Raw genomic sequence first — 24,839 nt, forward strand, 5'->3', positions numbered from 1 at the left:
AATAAGTTCCTAGTTTGCAAAAACTGTGTGAAAAAGTACAGTCACACAAGATAAAGTTGGTGGAATACGTACCTAACTTCAGCCTTGTGTTCATTACAGACTCAAGGGTTGTCACACACGTGCTATTAGGCGGCAGCTAAATGGCCTGAGTAATTGTAATACCACCTCCCACCAGGGGGTGGCGAGGTGGGCTGACTGTCTTTCTCAGTTACTTGCAGACCATTCCCAGGAAATCCCACCAGGTTCGGCACACTCGATGATGTCACTTCTGGCCCCAGAGATGACATCATTTCCAGTCCCAGCAACATCACGTCCGGTTCCGGCCCCAGAGATGCCATCACTTCCTCAACGGGCCTTTAAGATCCTCTTAGATCTGAGTGCCGCAATTGATACCATTGATCACAATATTCTTAGAAATTGCCTTAGTCAATGGGTGGGCCTCTCTGGCAGGGTCTTAAATTGGTTTGAATCCTACCTGGCAGGGAGAAAATTCTTTGTTAGTTGTGGTAATTACAACTCAAAGACCCCTGATATTCTATATGGTGTTCCACAAGCCTCTATCCTGGGTCCGCTGCTCTTCTCAATCTACATGCTTCCGTTAGGTCAGATTATCTCAGGGCATAGCGTGAGTCAATCCTGAATGACACAGGTAACCAGTGTAGTGACATCAAAACTGGAGAGATGTGCTCGGATTTTCTTTTCCTGGTTAAGATTCTAGCAGCTGCATTCTGCACTAGTTGCAAATGATTGATGTCTTTTTTGGGTAGTCCTGAGAGGAGTGCGTTACAGTAATCTAGTCGACTGAAAACAAACGCGTGAACTAATTTCTCAGCATCTTTCAATGATATAAGAGGTCTAACTTTTGCTATGTTTCTTAAGTGAAAAAATGCTGTCCTAGTGATCTGATTAATATGCGATTTAAAATATAGATTACAGTCAACAGTTACCTCTAAGCTTTTTACCTTCGTCTTGACTTTTAATCCTAATGTATCCAGTTTATTTCTAATAAACTCATTGTATCCATTATTGCCAATCACTAAAATTTCAGTTTTCTCTTTATTTAGCTTGAGAAAGTTACTATTCATCCATTCTGAGGTACAAGTCAGACATTGTGTTAGTGAATCAAGAGAATCGGAGTCATCAGGTGCAATTGATAAATACAGCTGTGTGTCATCAGCATAGCTGTGGTAGCTCACGTTATGTCCCGAGATAATCTGACCTAACAGAAGCATAAAGATTCAGAAGAGCAGCGGACCCAGAATAGAGCCTTGTGGAACACCATATAAGATATCATGTGTCTTTGAGTTGTAATTACCACAACTAACAAAGAATTTTCTCCCTGCCAGGTAGGATTCAAACCAATTTAAGACATTGCCAGAGAGGCCCTCTCCTCCCCACTTCTCTGCATACTCCAAGACTGTACCGGCCCTTGAGTTCCTGTTTCCTGGCCCTCCTATTTCTGCTGAAGATCACATGAACAACCAATATAGTTTGCATGCAGAACCGATATAGTTCATACACAAAGTTATGATGGGTGCGCACGTATAACTAGTATGTTTCGTACGAGAAACCGACATAGTACGCACATACAACCAATAGAGTTCAAGCACAAAACCGACACGTTACCCACACGAAGACGTGCATGAAACCAATATAGTGCATACACAAATCCATTGTTAGACCGGCACAGAACGCAAGCCAATATTGTTCATACACAAACAGATAACATGCAAGCCTAAACCGATGCAGTTCACTCACAAACCAATAACAAACGTACTGGAACCAGTGATATATACACGCAAGTCAATATAATTCATATGCGAACCAGTGCTATGCATATACAAACAGATATAGCTCATGCACAAACTAATAATATACGGACACAAACCAATATAGTTCATATGAGTGAAACCAGTATTGTTCACATGCAGATCGATTAAGTATGCACGCAAACCTATAGTAATTATTCATAAACCAATAGTGTTCATACATACAACCAATAGCTTTAATACAAAAATGTTTGATTTATGGCCTGTTTGGCCCCTCATACTTTTTTCCATTGTTCAAAACTGTTCTGAAACTCTTGCAAAAGTGATAGAGACCTAACCCTAACCCTAATCCTAACCCTTCAACAACATCCAACCTCTGCTCCTTAGGGACAAGCTGACAGAGATGGGTGTAGATTCATACCTGGTGGCATGGATCGTGGACTATCTTACAGACAGACCTCAGTATGTGCGTCTCGGGAACTGCAGGTCTGACATTGTGGTCAGCAGCACAGGAGCGCCGCAAGGGACTGTGCTATCTTCGGTCCTGTTCAGCCTATATACATTGGACTTCCAATACAACTCGGAGTCCTGCCACGTGCAAAAGTTCGCTGACAACACTACTATCGTGGGCTGCATCAGGAGTGGGCAGGAGGAGGAGTATAGGAACCTAATCAAGGACTTTGTTAAATGGTGCGACTCAAACCACCTACAACTGAACACCAGTGAAACCAAAGAGCTGGTGGTGGATTTTAGGAGACCCAGGCCCCTCATGGACCCCGTGATCATCAGAGGTGACTGTGTGCAGAGGTTGCAGACCTATAAATACCTGGGAGTGCAGCTGGATGATAAACTGGACTGGACTGCCAATACTGATGCTCTGTGCAAGAGAGGAGAGAGCCGACTATACTTCCTTAGAAGGCTGGCGTCCTTCAACATCTGCAATAAGATGCTGCAGATGTTCTATTAGACGGTTGTGGCGAGAGCCCTCTTCTACGCAGTGGTGAGCTGGGGAGGCAGCATAAAGAAGAGGGACGCCTCACGCCTGGACAAACTGGTGAGGAAGGCAGGCTCTGTTGTAGGTATGGAGCTGGACAGTTTGACATCTGTGGCAGAGCGACGGGCGCTGAGAAGGCTCCTGTCAATCATGGAGAATCCACTGCATCTACTGAACAGTATCATCTCCAGACAGAAGAACAGCTTCAGTGACAGACTGCTGTCACCGTCCTGCTCCACTGACAGACTGAGGAGATCGTTCCTCCCCCAAACTATGTGACTCTTCAATTCCACGCTGGGGGGGGGGATTGGAGTAAACGTTAACATTATACAAAGTTATTGACTGCGATACTTGCCTCGCACTCTCCATCTTGCACTTTTTAACTTGCACTGTGTTGTTATCACTCTTTAATTTAATATTGTTCTTTATCAGTATGCTGCTGCTGGAGTATGTGAATTTCCCCTTGGGATTAATAAAGCATCTATCTATCTATCTATCTATCTATCTATCTATCTATCTATCTATCTATCTATCTATCTATCTATCTATCTATCTATCTATCTATCTATCTATCTATCTATCTATCTATCTATCTATCTATCTATCTATCTATCTATCTATCTATCTATCTATTATATAGTTCCTTTCACATCTATCTATCTATCTATCTATCTATCTATCTATCTATCTATCTATCTATCTATCTATCTATCTATCTATCTATCTATCTATCTATCTATCTATCTATCTATCTATCTATCTATCTATCTATCTAGCCTTCAGTGCCTCTGTTGTTTGCTTCTTGACCTCCTCTACATCCTGAAAATGCTTTCCTTTAAGGTCCCTCTTCATTCTTGGAAATAAGACAAAACCGCAGGGTGCGAGGTCCGAGGAGTGAGGGTGGACCATTATCATCCCGTTTTTCGTAAGAAACGGCTGCACACTCAAATGCTGTCTGGGTGGGAGTGTTGTTGTGATGCAGAAGCCACTTGCCTGATCGCCACAACTCGGGTCGTTTTCTCTGCACTGCACTCCAAGGATGCCACTTGGCCAAATGATGCAGAGGTGTAGTCTAGTACATGCACCTGGTGGCAAACGTTGGAACTAACAAAATCTCTAGCCTCCAGATAGTTATTTTTGGGTCACCCCTTGTATCACTGCAGAGTCTGATTTAATCGATTGCCTGTCCAGGACAGAATGAGAGTCCCTTTGTAAGTACTGAGGTGTCTGCTATATTTGCTGTGTACGAGAAGAGATTAACAATGCAGGTGTGTTGCTCTTTGTTTTTTGGTATTCACTGTCCAGCTTTCTCTCGCAGTCTTGGCAGCTTTTTCTTTTTGTTGACAATAAGGAGTTTCTTTTATAATCTAGATGTAGCTCCTTCACCATCTCGGGCCTGTCTTTACCAAGGAGCACGATGAGGTGTCGGATCTCTCTTTGTGTGTTCTTCTTAGAGTTATGGTTTCTTAACCTTGCAGATGTCCCAGGACAAAGTTGCCTTGCAAAGTGTGAAACTTTGGATGCTAAATGATGCAGATTTCTATGATGATCGTGTAGCGATGCCACATATTGTGACGTTGGTGGTCAGGTATGAAGGAAGGAAGGAACCACTGCCACCAGTTAAACACAAAATGCTTGCTGTCATGAAAAATGAACACAAAACGGTGGTACCTGTAGGTAAAAATCTGATTTGAAATGAGGCTGTGATGATCAGCTGAGCAATAAATGTAAAGGGGAACTGTGGAACTGTAATAAAATCACGTAAGGATGTGCAGAAACAAATCAGCAACCTTCTGAAATAGGTTATAAAAGAGGGCTGACCCCTCGCTTTGTACCTGTAATGTATTGGACATTTCTGCAAAGTCAAAAAGCCATTAATTAAAAGAAAAGTGAAGTGATGAAGCTGGGAGTATTACTAATTAGTGGAGATCAAATAAATTAAAATCCAGATAATTATTTCTTTTAACCAGAAATGAGGTTAGGCAAATTAAAGTTTAATCAAAGTTTTGATTGCCTTTGTGTGACTTGTTCTGCAGATGTTTTTCCCCACCTCAAAATCCACCGCACAATCCCCCCAGGGTAGTATGGCAGTTTAAAGATTGGGTGCTATTGTGGCACAGGTGGTCAGCGCCATTGATCCAGAATTCAGGGTTTTAAATACAACACTGCTTGTATGGAGTCTGCATGTTTTAACCACGAATGTATTTGTCTTAGTAGTGCCCCCTGAAAAAAATTTTCAAATATGGGTGTGCTACGTTAATTGACAACATAAAAGTGACCCTGCTATAATGAGTGTGCCCTGTAAATGTGGCACCTGCACTGAGCCCAAAGCTGTTGGGACAGAACACATCAGTCACTATTCAAGGAGTGGAGAGGTGGTCCAATCCTACAAGCACTTGAGGGTCCACATTAATGACAGGTTAGACTGGTCTCAGAACACAGAGGAACGACAGATGAAAAAGCAGAGCAGCCTCTTCTTACTTAGGAGACTCTGCCCCTTTAACCCTCTAACCGCCAACTCCCTAAATATTCCCCACGCAAGGCAAAATCTGAACAATTTTTGTTTTTTTACTTTTTTACATTTTTTTTTACATTTTTTACATTTATTCAAGCAGTATTGACCACTAAATGTTGTGCAAGTTCTAGAAATGGGCAAACACATAATAAAACACAAAATGTACCTTTTCTCAGGCTTCTGGATTTATTGTCTACTACAAAACGGAACAGTCAAAAGTAATTCAAAAGTCAAAAGTAGTTCAGTCAATCATAGTTTCATTCCCAGTATTTGAGTTTGCTGTGCCACAGGCCAAAGCAGGGAACTGCACAAAGTCCTGGATTGCTGGGACACTTTGAGCAGAAGGTCTTGACGTCTCTACGCTGACCCTTCTTTGAACAGACACGACAGCGTTTTTCTGAAAGTCCAAAGTCCTTACATTCATCTGGCAACACTGCTGAAATACTACTCATAGGATCCTCTTTGCCAGTGTATACATGAAATCTATAAATGTAACGTGAATTCTCAGCTAAGCAAAACATCTTGATACCAAACCGTGCCCTTTTCAATGGTAGATACTGTCGAAACTGTAAGCGGCCCTTCCACAACAATAAACTTTCATCAACTGCAACTGACGGTCCTGGCATGTAGGGCAACTGAAATGCTTCAAATAAATGATCAATCAAAGGACGTAGCTTGAACAAGTGGTCGCGGTTTGGATCTTTCTTATCTGGCTCATTTCTGTTGTCATTCAAATGAAAGAATTTCAGCAGCAAAGAGAATCGGTTACGTGTCATGACAGCTGCAAAAATAGGTGTTGCATACATAGGATCTGTAGACCAGTACATCTCAATATCTGGTTTTCTGATTATTCCCATCAACATCAAAATCCCAATGAATTTTTTCATTTCGTTTTCATCAGTGTCAAACCAAGCACGAACACGGGAATGTGGAGGTAAATTGGGATTTTTCTCAATAAACTGTGCTGCATACAGATTTGTCTGATGAACAAAATGTCTGATCAAATCAGGTGACACAAACAGCTCATAAAACTGCTCAGCAGTGTAATTGTTTACATCAACAGTAAAGCCACACGTTCCCTCAAACGAATGCAGAAAAGGTAGTTCACCACGGGCAGCAGCCCAGCTGAGATGCTGGGGATACACCCACTCAGCGCCGTCATCCGATGCCTCTTCATTCACAGTATCATGCAGCGCACGTTGCTGCTCATCACTGTCACTAAAATCTTCTTCAGAACTGCTACAATCATGATCAGAACTGTCCAAAATCGCCTGCAAAGCCTCACTTGAAGTCAGTTTACGTTTCGCCATATTCACAGCTGTTACATGCGAATCACGTCACATGACCGGCCAATACAAGCGCAGAGTTGTCGAAATACAACGTAGTAATAATACCCACGCCAAACCGTCAGTTGTACTACTTGCCAGGCATTCATATACCCACAGGCAAATGTGCCGGATAATTCCGGCAGTATGGCGTTAGCAATAAAACAACGGTGCCGGATATATCCGGCAGAGGGTGGTTAAGGGGTTAATGTGGGACGTTACATCCTTCACAACTTTGTGATGGCCAGTGTGGTGGGCTGGACTGCTAACATCACTGCAAGAGAGGCCCACCAAGTCAACAAGCTGATTAAAAGGGCAGGCTCAGTTATGGGGCGCACTCTGGACCCCCTGGAGGTCATAGCAAAGGAGAGAATGAAGACAAAACTGAGTGTCATTATGAACACTGCTGCACATCCTCTCTGTGACACAGCAACACTGAGGACTTTCAGCCAATGTATCATTCAGCAAAAGTAGGTCAAGAAATATGACGGGGGGGCTCCAACATACCAAAAGAAATATGTCTGTATAGCGCCCACATGGACTGTGACAACCAAGTGAGAATTTTTCTTTTGTTTTAATTATCTTGCCTTTTAGTTGTTCTGGTATTTGTTCAGACTAAAGTGTGTTGATTTATTTATTTATTTAAAGAGCTTCTGTAAAAAGCAAAATATCCCCTTGTGGACAAATTTGGCCGCATTCTTCCTTCCCTCAGCTCTGACCAGTCTACCTGTCACTGCCTCCCGCAGCATGGTGCTGCCACCACTCTGCTTCACTCTTAGGGTGGTATCAGGCAGGTGATGAGCAGTGCTTGGTCTTCACCAGACACAGAGACTGGAGTTCTGCCCAAAGAGTTCAATTTTTGTCTCATCAGACCAAAGTGAGTTTTCCCTCAATGCTCTCAGAGTCCTTTAAATGTCATTTGGCAAACTCCTAGCTGCTGTCCTTCTGACTGATTCACCCATTTTAGCAGAGGATTTCCAAAGCACTATAAGAGTGACCATTAGTTTCTGGGTCACCTTCTTAACCAAGGACCTTCATGAACGGTTTCACTACATGGTTTTATCCCAAAGTCCTGGTCTCTGCCTCACTACTACCATTTGATCATGGAGGTCTACAGAGAGATCCTTGGATTTCATAACTTAGTTTTTGCAAATCGTAGGCCCATATATAAAGTACATGTGTGCCTTTCTTAATAACGTCCAATCAAGTTCAGCTCACCACAGGTGGGCTCCAATCAAGTTGTTGACGCATCTCAAGGAGAATTAAAGCAAAAAGGGACACACCTGAACACAATCTGGAAGGACACAGCAAACGACAGATTTCAGTGTCTTTCTGATGGATGTAGATTTATGGGCGAGAATGGCAAATTTATCCATCCATCCATTATCCAACCCGCTATATCCTAACTACAGGGTCATGGGGTCTGCTGGAGCCAATCCCAGCCAACACGGGGTGCAAGGCAGGAAATAAACCCTGACAGAGCGCCAGCCCACCGCAGGGCGTGCACACACACACACACACACACACAAACACACACACCAAGCACACACTACGGACAATTTAGAATTGCCAATGCACCTAACCTGCATGTCTTTGGAGTGTGGGAGGAAACCCACGCAGACACGGGGAGAACATGCAAACTCCAGGCAGGGAGGACCCGGGAAGTGAATCTGAATCTCCTAACTACGAGGCAGCAGTGCTACCCACTGCGCCACCGTGCCGCCCTCAAACGTATCCATTTAAAGTTAAATCTAAAGCACAATTTTGTGGGCAGAAAGTGAAGGGGTCTTAATGCTCTCTGTGATACACTAACACTGAAGACTTTCAGCCAACAAATCATCAGAAGGGTGTCAAAAAACTCAACGGGGGGCTCCGACATACCAACAGCAATACACCTGTATAGTGCCACACTGGGACTGGCATTGCCAAGTCAGAAGCTCTCTTTCTTTTTAATGTTCATCTTTGTTTATATTAAAGGGTTAATTTATTTATTTATTTATTTTATGCCATTTATTTCTTTATTTAATTTATGCCATCCATCCATCCATCTTCCAACCCACTGAATCCGAACACAGGGTCACGGGGGTCTGCTGGAGCCAATCCCAGCCAACACAGGGCACAAGGCAGGAAACAATCCTGGGCATGGTGCCAACCCACCGCAGGACACAAACAAACACACCCACACACCAAACACACACTAGGGCCAATTTAGAATCGCCAATCCACCTAACCTGCATGTCTTTGGACTGTGGGAGGAAACCGGAGCGCCCGGAGGAAACCCACGCAGACACAGGGAGAACATGCAAACTCCACGCAGGGAGGACCCGGGAAGCGAACCCAGGTCCCCAGATCACCCAACTGCGAGGCAGCAGCGCTACCCACTGCGCCACCGTGCCGCCCTATTTAATTTATGTCATTTATTTATTTATTTAACTTATTTATCTACCTATTTATGTATTTTTTTATTTAAAAAGCTTCGGAAAAGGCTAAATTCCTTGCTGAGGGCAAATAAATCTATCTATCTATCTATCTATCTATCTATCTATCTATCTATCTATCTATCTATCTATCTATCTATCTATCTATCTATCATATAGTGCCTCCAGGAGATGAGGAAATAACATAAAACACACCCATATCATAACGTTAATGAAAATGGATTGCATAATAAAATAAGGTAATTAAGACAAGTAATTTGATTAACCAAATGATTTATAAAGTAAAAGAAACAAGTAGATAACCTCAAACCTATATAAATGAAAAGAATTATTATTATTATTAGTAGTAGTAGTATTATTAATAAATGAAAGTAAAAGCAGTAACTGATCCACAGCTAGAACCTGACGACATTACTGCTATCATGCTGGATTTTTCATCTATCTATCTATCTATCTATCTATCTATCTATCTATCTATCTACAGTCATATGAAAAGTTTGTGAACCCCTCTCAACCTGCATACTAATTGACTCTCCTTTCAACATTAAAGGTAACAGTGGTATGTCTTTCATTTCCTAGGAACATCTGAGTACTGCAGTGTTTTCCCGAACAAAGATTTTTAGTGAAGCAGTATTTAGTTGTATGAAATTAAATCAAATGTGAAAAACTGGCTGTGCACAAATGTGAGTCCCCTTGTCATTTTGCTGATTTGAATGCCTGTCACTGCTCAATGCTGATTACCTGTAACACCAAATTGGTTGGATGAGCTCGTTACGCCTTGAACTTCATAGACAGGTGTGTCCAATCATGAGATATAAAGGTATTTAAGGTGGTCAATTGCAAGTTGTGCTTCCTTCCCTTTGACTCTCCTCTGAAGAGTGACAGCATGGGATCCTCAAAGCAACTCTCCAAAGATCTGAACACAAAGATTGTTGAGTCTCCTGGTTTAGGGGAAGGCTACAAAAAGCCATCTCAGAGGTTTAAATTGTCAGTTTCAACTGTAAGGAATGGAATCAGGAAATGGAAGGCCACAGGCACAGTTGCTGTTTAACCCAGCAGGTCTGGCAGGTCATGAAAAATACAGGAGCGGCATATGGGCAGGATTGTGAGAATGGTTACAGACAACCCATAGATCACCTCTAAAGACCTGCAAGAACATCTTGCTGCAGATGGTGTATTTGTACATCGTTCTACAATTCAGCGCAATTTGCACAAAGAACATCTGTATGGCAGGGTGATGAGAAAGAAGCCCTTTCTGCACTCACACCACAAACAGAGTCGCTTGTTGTATGCCAATGCTCATTTAGACAAGCCAGATTCATTTTGGAACAAAGTGCTTTGGACTGATGAGACAAAAATGGAGTTATTTCGTCAGAACAAAAAGAGCTTTGCATGGCGGAAGAAGAATACCGCATACCAAGAAAACACCTGCTACCTACTGTCAAATTTGGTGGAGGTTCCATCATGCTGTGGGGCTGTGTGGCTAGTTCAGGGACCGGGGCCCTTGTTAAAGTTGAGGGTCGGATGAATTCAACCCAATATCAACAAATTCTTCAGGATAATGTTCAAGCATCAGTCACAAAGTTGAAGTTAAGCAGGGTTTGGATAGTCCAACAAGACAATGACCCAAAACACAGTTGGAAATCTACAAAGACATTCATACAGAGGGAGAAGTACAATGTTCTGGAATGGCCATCACAGTCCCCTGACTTGAATATTATCGAAAATCTATGGGATGATTTGAAGCAGGATGTCCATGCTAGGCCAGCCATCAAATTTAACTGAACTGGAGAGATTTTGTATAAAGAATGGTGAACAATACCTCCATCCAGAATCAGACACTCATCAAAGGCTATAGGAGACATCTAGAAGCTGTTAGATTTACAAAAGGAGGCTCAACTAAGTACTGATGTCATACAGTATCTCTGTTGGGGTGCTCAAATTTATACACCTGTTTAATTTTGTTATGATGCATATTGCATATTTTCTGTTAATCCAATAAACTTAATGTCACTGCTGAAATCCTACTGTTTCCATAAGGCATGTCAGATATTAAAAGGAAGTTGCTACTTTGAAAGCTCAGCCAATGAGAAACAAAACTCCAAAGAATTTAGAGTTTTAAACTTTTTCATATGACTCTATCTATCTATCTATCTATCTATCTATCTATCTATCTATCTATCTATCTATCTATCTATCTATCTATCTATCTATCTATCTATCTATCTATCTATCTATCTATCTATCTATCGTCACAGGTGGCTAGGGGGGCAACCCGGCCGGGACGCCCTGGAGGACCGGAAGAGGGCTTACGCCTTCCCCAGACCACGTTGGGTCGACCGCCCTGGCAGCTGTGGGGACCACAGGTACAGAGCATGGAATCTCATCCCTGTAGGGGCCCGTAGTCACGACCAGGGGGCGCCCGGATGCCTTGGGATACCTGGACCATAGCACTTCTGCCACACTAGGGAATGTGCTGGGGGGAAGAGGAGCAGGGACACCCAGAGTGCTTCCAGGGATGCAGCCGGCACTTCCGCCACACTGGGGTGTGTCGGTGGAAGATTGCTGGAACACACCTGGAGCACAACTGGGGGAATATAAAAGGGGCCGCCTCCCTTCATTCAGGGCTTGAGTCGGGTGAAGAGGACGAGGTCTCTGGAGGAGGCAAGGAGGCGGCCTGAAGAAGAGAAGGCATTGTTTTGTTGCCAGAACTTTGGGGGCTTTTGGGATTTGTGTGAGCACTTATTGTAAATAGGGAAATGAATAATAAACGTGTGTGGGGTGATTCCAATGTGTCTGCCTGTCTGTGTCCGGGCCAGCGTTCACACTATCTATCTATCTACCTCCCTCTATGTACTTGTGTAGAGAAGGTCCACATTTCAAACTGCAATTTTCAGGGCAAAAAGCCAAGCCATAAAGTCCAAGGAACTCTCTTTAGTCCTTCCTGTTCAAATTGTGGTGAGGCATACATTAGGACAATGGGACAAAACCATTTCTAAAGGTTTGTGTGTTCCCAGGACCCCAATAGCCTCAAGAATTGTGAAATGGGAGAAGTTGTTGAACCACAGGGACTCTTTCTATAAACGGCCATCTATCCAAACTGAGTTACTGGGCAAGAAGGGAGGGTCAGGGAGGTGACCAAAAATCCAGTGGTCATTGTAGCAGAACTTTAGACATCCTCTGCTGAGATAGGAGAACCTGACCATCTCAGCAGCTCTCCATCAATTAGACATTTATGGTAGAGTGGCTAGACAGAAGCCACTCTCGAGTAACAGGCATATAAAGCACTCATAGAGCATGAGGAGAATGATATTCTGGACTGATGAAACAATAATTGAACTCTTTTGGCAGAACTCATCCCCTGCCTAATACCATCCCTACAGTGAAGCAAGGTGGTGGCAGCATTATGATATGGGGTTACAGGCATAGGGAGACTGCTCAGAATTAAGGGAATGGTGACTGCAGCCAGATATTGAGAGGTCCTTGAAGGAAACCTGCTCCAGAGTACTGGTGTCCTCAAACTGGGCTGATGGTTCACCTAGAGTTGGGTGTCAGGCTAAACTGAGTAAATAGGAAAGAAGGGCCTCGGTCATGGAGGTGACCAACAACCCAATGTTCACTCAAAAGTCCTCTGCTGAGTTTAGAGAACCTGTCAGAAAGGATGACCATCTCAGCAGCACTGTACCAATCATGTATTTATGGTCGAGTGATTAGCTGAAAGGTACTCTCATGTAATAGGCCTGTGACAGTTGAAAGGACTCTGAATGACGAAAACGATCTCTTGTCTGATGAGACAAAAACTGAACTCTTTAGGAGGAACTCTTCACCTGCCTAATATCTTCCCAGTGGTGGACATTGATGGTGGCAGCATCACAATATGAGGTGAGACTCATCTGAAATGAGTCAAGAAAAAAGATAGCCAAATACAGTGAGGTCCTTGAAGAAATCCTGCTCCAGAGTGTGTAGCACCTCAGACTGGGGTGATGATTCACCACGTAACATGGCAATGACCTGAAGTACTGAATATACCCAAGATAACACTAAAGTGGCTTTAGGACAAGTCTCTGACTGGAATTGAGTGGCCCAGTCAAAGTCCAGACTTGAACCCCATAGAACATCTGGGGTGACATTAGAAGATGGCAATTTACAGATGCTTCCCATTCAATCTAGCAGAGCTGGAGAGGATCTGCTAGGATGAATGGGATAAACTGCTTGAAGTATATATCCAAGATGACACTAAAGCAGCTATGGAACAAGATCTTTGACTGTCCTTGAGTGGCCCAGCCAAAGTCCAGACTTGAACCCCATGGAACATCTGTGGAGAGACCTGAAGACTGCAGTTCAAAGATGCTTTTTCATCCAACCTAACGGAGCTGGAGAGGTTCTGATAAAATGAATGGAATAAACAGCCTGAAGTATATACCCAAGATGACACTAAAGTGGCTTTAGGACAAGTCTTTGACTGTCCTTTAGTGTCACAGTCAAAGTCCAGACTTAAAATCCATTTAACATCTGTAGTGAGACCTGATGATGGCAGTTCACTGATGCTTTTTCATCCAATCTAATGGAGCTGGTGAGGATCTGCAAGAATGAATGGGATAAACTGCCCAAATTCATGTGTGCAATGCTTGTAGAGACTTACCCAAGCTGGTATTGCTGTCACAGGGGGGCTTCTACAAAGTACTGAATTAAGGGTCCGAATACCTCTAGGAGTGTGAGATTTCAGTTTTTGGTTTTTAGCTGTCATTATGGGTTATTAAGTTTAGACTGGCCAATCTGTCCATTTACAACACAATAAAGTGTGCAGAACACGAAGGGGTCTGAATGTGTTGTGAGTCTGCTGTATTTGTTTAAGTGCCGTGTTTGCACTTTTTTCCTAAAGTGAACAAAAATCTGGAAAAAAATAATCTGGAATATTGCCAAAGCCTGTAGTAAAGATTGCTGCATGCACCGTATAATCAAACAGTTAAAGCGGCCCAAGATGCGGCAAGAATCCATCAGACAGAATGCATATGTGGGCAGAGGGTTAGAGTATCATTGGTTTTGAAAATCATATTTGAGCCATTTTCCGCCAACACACACATTTTACAATAGCAATTAATATGCAGAGTTAGACAAAGGTGGACGTTTCTATGAGCACTTTAATAGCTAATACCTGTCTGCCACCATTTCCTCGTAAATTCACACATTACAAGTACCGGAGTGGTTAAAATCCTAAAACACGCCAAGGGATTTTCCTCAGGATTGTTTCACTCATTGAGCTCACAATGGTGGAGACGCTGTTCTTTTTAGTCCTCCACCTTTAAACTGCACCAAAGGAGGGAGAAATGCAGAGTTATTGTCCATGTGAGCGTTTATTTCATGGAAACATCCTAACAAATCTGACAGCACATACTAAATGTAGCTTTGGAATAAAAATACCCAGGAAGAGCAAACTGTTTCAGTTTTAGTTAGCATGTCTGTGTAAAGCAGATGTAGTCGTATTAATACACCGAAGGCATCACGCTATTAATTCACCTAATGCCATGGCAACCACACATTTTCATTTCTTTTCTTTTTCTATTAATGTAATGGCTACTATTCATTTCCTCTCCTGTCATATTATATGTTATAGAGTATCACAACTTTATAGGGCCACATGTATAGAGCCCACTAGAATTCTCAGCCAACACGCAACATGTTTCCACACTCTGGCACCATATTAGTGAACGTAAGTACCTCACCTCAAAACAAAACTTGTACCCCATAGAACATCTGTAGGGAGATTAGAAGATGGCAGTTTACAGACACTTCCCACCCAATTTTATAGAGCTCGAGAGGATCTGCTAGGATGAATGGGATAAACAGCCTGAAGTATATACCCAAGATGACACTAAAGTGACTTTAGGACAAGTCTCTGACTGTCCTTGAGTGGTCCAGCCAATGTCCAGACTTGAACCCCATGGAACATGTGTGGTGAGACCTGAAGATAGTAGTTCACCGATGCTTTTTCATCCAATCTAACAGAGACTGGTAAAGATCTGCTAGAATGAATGGGATAAACTGCCCAAATCCAGGTGTGCAGTGCTTATAGAGACTTACCCAAGGAGGACTTGAAGCTAGGATTGCTACCACAGCGGCTTCTACAAAGTACTGAATTAAATATACCTCTAGGACTGTCAGATTTCACTCTTTAGTTTTTAGTTGTCATTATGGGTTATTAAGTTCATTTCCTCTCCTGTTATATCGTATGTCATAGAGTAGCACAGCTTTTTAGGGCCACATGTAAAGAACCCAGTAGAATTCTCAGCCAACACGCAACGTTTCCACACTCTGGCACTATATTAGTGAGCGTAACTGCCAATCCTCGAAACGAACATCTCTCATCCATTTCTGAAAAACCTCAGAACACTTTGTTAAAACTTACAAGCGACTCATTAAACTGATGAGCCAAAACATTACGATCAGTCCCCATGTGAAGCGCACGAATGGTGCAGGTCAGGGTCAGGGCAGGCATAAATTAGAAGGTAAGCTGGCATTATGTACTCCTGGTTGACATCTTGAATGCAGACAATATGGTGGATGTAAAGATCTGAGTGAATTTGATAAGGGCTAAATAAACTGCTCAAAAAATTAAAGGAATGCTTTGAAAACACATCAGATCTCCATGGGGAAAAAAATTCCTGCTGGCTATCTCTACTGATATGGACTGATATGGTAATGTGTTAGGAATGAAAGGATGGCACATCGTTTGATGGAAATGAAAATGATCAACCTACAGAGGGCTGAATTCAAAGACACCCCGAAAATTAAAGTGAAGAAATGATACGGCAGGCAGGCGAGTCCATTTTGCCAAAATTTCACTGCAGCAACTCCAAATCGTACTCAGTAGTTTGTATGCCTCCCACATGCTTGTATGCATGACTGACAATGTCCTAATGAGATGACGGATGGTGTCCTGGGGGATCTCCTCCCAGATCTGGACCAGGGCATTACTGAGCTCCTGGACAGTCTGAGGTGTCAGATGAACTGAAACATAATGTCCCACCCAGAGGTGTTCTATTGGATTGAGGTCAGGTGAGTGAGCGTGGGGGGCCAGTCAATGGTATCAATTCCTTCATCCTCCAGGAACTGCCTGCATCCTCTCGGCACATGAGGCCGGGCATTGCCGTGCACCAGGAGGAACTCAGGAGCCACTGCCCTAGCATAGGGTCTGACAGTGGGTCCAAGGATTTCATCCCGATACCTAATGGCAGTCAAGGTGCCCTTGTCTAGCCTGTAGAGGTCTGTAGAGGTCCCTCCATGGATATGCCTCCCCAGATATACCATCACTGACCCCCCACCAAACCAATGATGCTGAATGATGTTACAGGCAGCATAACATTTTCCATGGCTTCTCCAGACCCTTAAACGTCTGTCACACATGCTCATTGTGAACCTGCTCTCATCTGTGAAAAGAACAGGGCGCCAGTGGTGGACATGCCAATTCTGGTATTCTATGGCAAATGCCAATCGAGCTTCACGGTGCCGGGCAGGCAGTGAGCACAGGGCCCACTAGAGGACATCGGGCCCTCAGACCACCCTCATGAAGTCTGTTTCTGATTGTTTGGTCAGATACATTCACACCAGTGGCCTGCCTAATGGAGGTCATTTTGTAGGCTCTGGCAATGCTCATCCTGGTCCTCCTTGCCCAAAGGAGCAGATACCGGTGGGTCCTGCTGATGGGTTAAGGACCTTCTATGAGGGGCCCTGTCCAGCTCTCCTAGAGTAACTGCCTGTCTCCTGGAATCTCCTCCATGCCCTTGAGACAGTGCTGGGAGACAATGGCAATGGCAATGACACATATTGATGTGCTTGTCATCCTGGAGGAGTTGGAGTACCTGTGCCAGCTCTGTAGGGTCCAGGTATGGCATCATGCTACCAGTAGTGACACTGACCGTAGCCAAATGCAAAACGAGTGAAAAAACAGATGAGGAGGGAAAAATGTCAGTGGCCTCCCTCCACCTGTGAAACCATTCATTCCTGTTTTGGGGGTCATCTCATTGTTACCCCTCTACTGCACCAAAACAGCTGAAACTGATGAACAAGCCCCTCTGCTACTTAACTGACCAGATCAATAGCCCAGAAGTGTCATTGACTTGTTGCTATACTCTGATTAGAAAGTGGTCCTTTCATTTTTTTGAGCAGGATAGTTTGGGTCAGGGCATGTCTGAAATGGCAAGGCTGGTGGGGTACAGTCAGCGATGGTGAAAAATATACTGACATTGGGCCAAGGAGGAAAAAAAACAAGAATTCTCTGTCTGCTCCATAAGGCTTATTCTCACCTGGACAAAGCTGGCAGCACTGTGAGGATTCTATGATTTGATTTCTCCAGCGACTTCAATACTATTCAGTCATCCATGTTAAGGGGTAAAGTCAGAGATCTGCATGCGGATGAGCCTGTAGTGTCCTGATGATGGACTATCTGTCAGGCAGACCACCATCTGTAAGACACAAAGAGTGTCTGAACAACCGCCATGAACAGGCCTGAGTGCTTTACTCTTCACTCTGTACACCTCAGACTAGAAATATAAGAGCAGGTATCAAATATCAACAGTCCTCAAGTTTTTATGGTCTGTGCTGACCAACTTTGTGGTGTCCTCTGTCACCTGTTCAGTCTGTCCCACTGTGACACTGCTGTGGAAAACATCATGCATTGTTCCTGTTCCAAAGAAGGCAGGCACCTCTTCACCTAAGGAGAACACACCAGTGGGCACTGACGTCTCACATCATGAAGACCTTTGAGAGGCTGGTCCTGGACTATAAGAGTCCTCTTGTGGTAGACCACCTGGACCCAATGCAGTTTGTCTGTCGAACAAAGATTGGAGTGGAGAATGCAATTATCAATCTGCTCCACAAGGTTTCCTCTTATCTGGATCAGGGTGGCAACATTCTGAGGATTATATTTTTTAACTACTCCAGCATCTTCAGCATCTACCGATCTCTGTTAAGGGGTAAACTGAAAGGTCTGCAGGTGGATGAGCCTGTGGTGTCCTGATAATGGACAATCATTCAGGTAGACCACAGTTTGTGAGACTCAAAGACTGTCTGAACAACCGCCATGAACAGACCTGTCTGTTTTTCTCTTCACTCTGCACACCTCAGACTAGAAATATAACAGCAGGGACCAGATGTCAACAGTCCTCAAGTTCTTATGGCCTTTTCTGACCATCTTTGTGTTGTCCTCAGTCACCTACTTATTCTGTCCCTAAGGCTTCAGAAAGTGACACTACTGTGTAAAACATCCTGCATTGATCCTGATCCAAAGAAGGCAGACGCCTCTTCACCTAATGACTACACACCAGTGGCACTGACGTCTCACATCATGAAGACCTCTGAGTGGCTGGTCCTGGACTATAGGAGTCCTTTTACAGTAGACCACGTGGATCCATTGCAGTCCGTCTATCAGACAAAGACTGGATGATGCATTTATCTAATGGCTCCACAAGGCTGGACAAAGCTGGCCACACTGTGAGGATGATGTTTTTTGATTTCTCCAGAGTCTTCAGTATCATTCAGCCTTCCCTGTTAAGGAGTCAACTCAGAGACATGCAGGTGGGTGAGCATGTGGTGTCCTGATGATGGACAATCTGTCAGGGCAGAGTGCAGTTTGTGACCCTCAAGGACTGTGTGAGCAACACTGGAGAACCACAAGGGACAGGCCTGTCTGCTTTACTCTTCACTATGCACACCTCTGGCTAGAAATATGACACCAGGTCAGGTCACTGACAGAAATTCTCAGATGATTCTGTATGTTTCATTACTTATAGCAACATCTCTTATACAAGACTGTCTCAGAAAGATAGGGGGTACCATTTCAGAAAAGACACAGGGATAGGGATTGGGCTTTAATAGCAAGCTTTATTTGTTTATTTAAAATGACCTAATTTTTGCATTAAATTATTATCTAAGGGGAAAATGTTTCCATCACATAATCAAATTGTGATTTGAGCACTCTAGTTAAACTGCCAGCCTAATGGGTAGCTTACAATGATGGTGACAATACAGTTATCATCTTACCAAGGTGACTCCATTAATATGTACATTTCATTTAGGTTACTGAAATAAACTGGCAAGCTTAACATAATCAACAAAATTAAATGAAACTAACGTATAATAATTATCTTTAAACATTTTCTTGTGATTCCTTTTTGCCGCATCCTCAATAATTGATGACTCAGGCGCTGCCGCGAGTGGCGGCCTTTCCATCAGCTCCTTGTATGACTTTATCTTTCTACCTTTTTCTCTGTTTTTCTCTATTTCTCTGATCACAGCTTTTAAAGACGGTGATCAGCATGAGCTCAAGCGCGTGCAGAAGGAACTCTGAGTCCAGCTCAGGGCAGCGAAGGAGCAGTACAGGAGAAGTTGCAGAACAACAGCATGAAGGAAGTGTGGGATGGGATGAAGATCATCACTGGATGCAGCTCGAAGTGGGGTGCCACCATCGAGAGAGATGTGCAGAGAGCAAACCTGATGAACAACTTCTTTAACAGGTTTGACCACCCTAACCTCTCACCTCGGAGTACTGCACCCTCCACCCATCCTTCCACTGATACCAGCATAGGAGAGAGTTTCCCCCCACCGACAAGTACAGCAGCCCAGGTAAGCAGAGAGCTGAGGAGACTTCATGCCAGCAAAGCAGCGGGTCCAGATGGAGTATCGCCACGACTGCTGAAGGCCTGTGCGCTGGAGCTGGGGAGTCCTCTACAGCGCATCTTCAACCTGAGCCTGGAACAGGGGAGAGTCCCGAGGCTTTGGAAAACATCTTGCATCACCCTAGTCCCAAAGGTATCACATCCTAGTGAGCTGAATGACTTCCGGCCTGTCGCCTTGACATCACATGTGATGAAGACCATGGAGCGGCTGCTGCTTCACCACCTGAGGCCACAGGTTCAACACGCCCTCGACCCTCTGCAGTTCGCATACCAGGAGAAGGTGGGAGCGGAGGATGCCACCATCTATATGCTACACCGATCCATCTCCCACTTGGACAGAGGCAGTGGTGCAGTAAGAATTATATTTCTGGACTTCTCTAGTGCCTTCAACACAATCCAACCTCTGCTCCTTAGTGACAAGCTGACAGAGATGGGAGTAGATTCATACCTAGTGGCATGGATCGGGGACTATCTTACAGACAGACCTCAGTATGTGTGTCTCAGGAACTGCAGGTCTGACATTGTGGTCAGCAGCACAGGAGCGCCGCAGGGGACTATACTTTCTCTGGTCCTGTTCAGCCTATATACATCGGACTTCCAATAAAACTCTGCCACGTGCAAAAGTTTGCTGATGACACTGCTATTGTGGGCTGCATCAGGAGTGGGCAGGAGGAGGAGTATAGGAACCTAATCAAGGACTTTGTTAAATGGTGCGACTCAAACCACCTACACCTGAACACCAGCAAAACCAAGGAGCTGGTGGTGGATTTTAGGAGACCCAGGCACCTCATGGACCCCGTGATCATCAGAGGTGACTGTGTGCAGAGGGTGCAGACCTATAAATACCTGGGAGTGCAGCTGGATGATAAATTAGACGGGACTGCCAATACTGATGCTCTGTGCAAGAAAGGACAGAGCCGACTATACTTCCTTAGAAGGCTGGCGTCCTTCAACATCTGCTATAAGATGCTACAGATGTTTTATAAGACGGTTGTGCCGAGCGCCCTCTTCTACGCAGTGGTGTGCTGGGGAGGCAGCATAAAGAAGAAGGACGCCTCACGCCTGGACCAACTGTTGAGGAAGGCAGGCTCTATTGTAGGCACAGAGCTGGATAGTTTGACATCGGTGGCGGAGCGACGGGCGCTAAGCAGGCTCCTATCAATTATGGAGAATCCACTGCATCCACTGAACAGGATCATCTCCAGATAGAGGAGCAGCTTCAGCGACAGACTGCTGTCACCGTCCTGCTCCACTGACAGACTGAGGAGATCGTTCCTCCCCCACACTATGCGACTCTTCATTTCCACCCGGGGGAGTAAACGTTAACATTATATAAAGTTATTGTCTGTTATACCTGCATTGTTATTGCTCTTTAATTTAATATTGCTTTTATCAGTATGCTGCTGCTGGAGTATGTGAATTTCCCCTTGGGATTCATAAAGTATCTATCTATCTATCTATCTATCTATCTATCTATCTATCTATCTATCTATCTATCTATCTATCTATCTATCTATCTATCTATCTATCTATCTATCTATCTATCTATCTATCTATCTATCTATCTATCTATCTATCTATCTATCTATCTAATGAATGTAAATTATACAATACTAGACGTAAGATGAAACGGGCACGAGTTTGTGTCAGCAGTGTATGAAGAACAAATGATAAGTAACGAAGAAGTTGTGTTGTAATGATTGTAGTCCGCTTTACTCATCACTGTACAGGCTTGTACTGTTAGTTGATGAATTTTCCAGGCCTATATTATAATATTGAATGACGAATGTTCCAGTACAATATGGAATAGTAATAAGTATAAGCACCACAAACCTGATATAGGTGTATTGAATGAATGCGTAATTGAATCAGAATGCGTAATTAGGCCTCGAGCTGTGGTCGAAATCGCCTTTCAGGTCTCTAGAGCTTTAATCGAAGTCGCCTTTCTCTTTGAATTTTTGCGGCCGTAAATCCGCCGCCTGCCGCAATGTTGGGGTTGGATGTCGGTCTCGTAAGGTTTTTCGGGCAGCTGCACAGAAGGTCACTGCGCATTCGGCTTCGGACGGACGTGAGTGAGTGAGTGAGACGATTTATGGATTAAGATAAACTATCCAATTGATGCATGACCTCCAGATTTCCAGTCAGGAACGGATTGTGCAGAGCTCTTTTAGGGCACTATAAGTGAATGTCATAGGTGGTGGTGAACGATGGAGAACAATATTAATGTCCATTTGTGAGATAAGTAAAGTTTTTTGCAAAAATAGCACGTGAAAAGCATTGCAATTTTGAGTCTTGAAAAATGACAATTTTTATTAAATGTCATCTTTCTACGGTCAAAACGTGCAAAACACTAAAATTACAAAGTCAGAAGTGCAGAACGTATAATAATGAATAATAATAATAATATGAGCAACAGACTGCACATGTGTGAGTGACAAGAAAGTCACTTTTGGTTTCCCAGACTCACTTTCAGATTCACTGTCCTTTTCAATTTCACTGCCTGAAGACAGATTCATGACATCATCACTGCTGATGAGAGGCGTTTCTTACAAGACGCCATTATGAGGCTGGGAGAAGATGTGTCTAAGTCATTGCCCGGGTAACACTCGGGTTTAACGTTTACGTGAGACACACCTACACCATTGCCTGAGTGACGCTTGGCATTATCCCAATTGGGAATTTTACTGCCTAATGCTAAAGAGGTTCAATTTATTTTGCAGTTCTGTGTGTTACACGCTATGCCAATTTGAAGATTATTATTATGATTATTACTATGATTATTATCTATGTTCTCCACAGACTACGTGGGTTTTCTCCGGGTGCTCCGGTTTCCTCCCACAGTCCAAAGACATGCAGGTTAGGTGTTGTCACAGGAGGCTGGGGGACAGACCCAGCCGGGATTCCTGGAAGGACCGGAAGGTGGCATATTCGTCCCCCGGGCCATGAGGGGGCAACCGCCCTGGATCTTGAGAGAACCACGAGAGAGGAGCAAGGAGGCTCAAGCCCATTGGGGCCCATGGCCACCGCCAGGGGGCGCCCTGAGCCTCAGAGAGCCCGGGAAACATTCACTTCTGCCACACCAGGATGGAGGATGGAGGAAGATCCTTCGAGGGACGCCGGGAGTGCTTCCGGGTGCAAGAGCAGTACTTCTGCCACACCAGGACAAGCATCATCGAGCACATGGAGCATGTCTGGGTGAACATAAAAGTGGCCGCCTTCCTACAGTCTGGGAGCTAGAGTCGGGAGTGGGAGCAGGACGAAGCTCCCATGGAGAGAGGAAAGGCGGTCCAAGGACATTGGAGAAGAGGCCCGTGTTAGAGGTGGTTAGTGCTGGGAGCACTGTGTGCTGTATTATGCAAGAACTGTGTTAATAAAATATAATGCTTTTTATAAAGATGTGGTCTCAGTCTGGTGGTGTCCGGGCGTATCTCACAGTGTATTGGTGGTTCTAAATTGTCCCTAGTGTGTGCTTGGTGTGTGTGTGTGTTTGTGCCCTGTGGTGGGCTGGCACCCTGCCCAGGGTTTGTTTCCTGCCTTGAGCCCTGTGTTGGCTGGGATTGGCTCCAGCAGACCCCCGTGACCCTGTAGTTAGGATATAGCGGGCTGGATAATGGATGGATGGATGGATTCTCTATGTTGTAGCCTATGATTTTTTCAGTCCCTCCCTTCATCCCCCATGTTTTTCTCAGTTGGTCAAGTCAGGTCAGGGAGCATGGACTGGTACAGCGTGTTGCCGCACCCACCACACGACAAAACAGCTCAGGATCCTGGTTGGCAATCCCCCCAGTCCCACCCTCCGGAAATGACCCTCTATCTGCCACAGCCAGGTGTTACATGGGCATCCCGTTGGCCTAGTCCAGCTATTCGGGTTCTCAACAATGACGATCCTGTGAGCCAGACCACCCTCAGGGAATTACACCACATGGCCGTAGTGCCATAACTGAAGCTCCCTCACAATGCAGGTAATGTGCCTCAGTCGGGACTCCGTGAACAACCGCTCATTCAACACAAAGTCAAGTTAAAATTACAAACCTGCTCCTGATGAAGAAAATAAAGACTTGAGAGCGTGCCGCATAAAAAGAACTTCTGAGAAGCTAAGGATGGTGTATCCTGCGATTTGGAAGAAGACCCGTAATAGGCCTGTGTAGATCATCAGATGTTAGACCAAATATTACAAGGATTAAATAATAATAATAATAATAACACTCGTCTACAAAAAAATATTTTTTGTTTGTTTCTGGGAACTTCAGAGCAGCTCTCTATTAAGTTTTTTACCCTGATTTCATATATGAAATCATAATGAAGCTAGCACATCAGATTTGTGAGGTATACATTTTTGCCGTTTTGACATTTTTGAATATCAATATAATATATCAACACGATATCTGGAGTTTGGACTATGTCCCACCAAAATTGTTTGAATGTGTTTATTCTGAAAACAAACCAGATGACACCAGAGACACGTTAAAGTATATTTATGTCAATTTACCTCAATATAAAAGTGAGATCAGTGTGCTCAAAACTGTTGGAGGTGCTCGCTTTTCCGCTTATAATGCACATCTGTCTCTCTTTGCAAGAACCAACAGCAGTCACCCATTAAATTTTTCCCAATATCAGTTTTCCATCACCTTTATATCTTGATGAAATCTTTCCCCATGCTCATCTCTGACATTGTTTAGATTTGGTGGAAAAAAGTCGAGATGAGAATGTAAAAAATGCGTCTTCAGTGACATTCTGGCTCCCGTAAGCTAATATACTTTCAGCATTTTCTCCACAAGCTCAGCACTCTGTGACTGTCAAGAAAATTCTGGACAACCTGCACGAATGAGGGTGCTGATTCAGTTGGCATCAGTTTCCTTTTGAACTCATCATCAAGCATCAGTTCACGGATTTCAGGGCCAACAAAACACCTTCCTTAATTTTGGCTTCACTTTTCTCGAGACCAAACTTATTTCTTACATGCTGAAGCATTTACTGTCCAGTCACCCTAGTTGTCCAAGACCTGGAACATCATAACTAAAAAATGGGATGTGCTGGATGAAAACGAGTTTTCAGATTTGGAGTGAAATTTGTTAAAGTACAGGTGAAAGAATCCCAGTAGCAAAATGCTTGTTGACCAGTGGAA

The 24,839-nt window shown here is 43.9% G+C and overlaps 1 long non-coding RNA gene across 1 annotated transcript in view; it reads left to right on the plus strand.

Moving 5' to 3' along the window:
• Positions 1–377: 377 nt before the first annotated feature.
• Positions 378–24,839, plus strand: part of LOC127526808 (uncharacterized) — a 96,656-nt gene continuing 72,194 nt past the window's right edge. The window contains exon 1 of the long non-coding RNA XR_007934244.1: positions 378–602. This is a non-coding gene — a long non-coding RNA (uncharacterized LOC127526808). The remainder of the gene's footprint in view (positions 603–24,839) is intronic.

The sequence above is a fragment of the Erpetoichthys calabaricus genome, chromosome 2 (assembly GCF_900747795.2).
Source record: "Erpetoichthys calabaricus chromosome 2, fErpCal1.3, whole genome shotgun sequence".
Taxonomy (NCBI): Eukaryota; Metazoa; Chordata; class Cladistia; order Polypteriformes; family Polypteridae; genus Erpetoichthys; species Erpetoichthys calabaricus.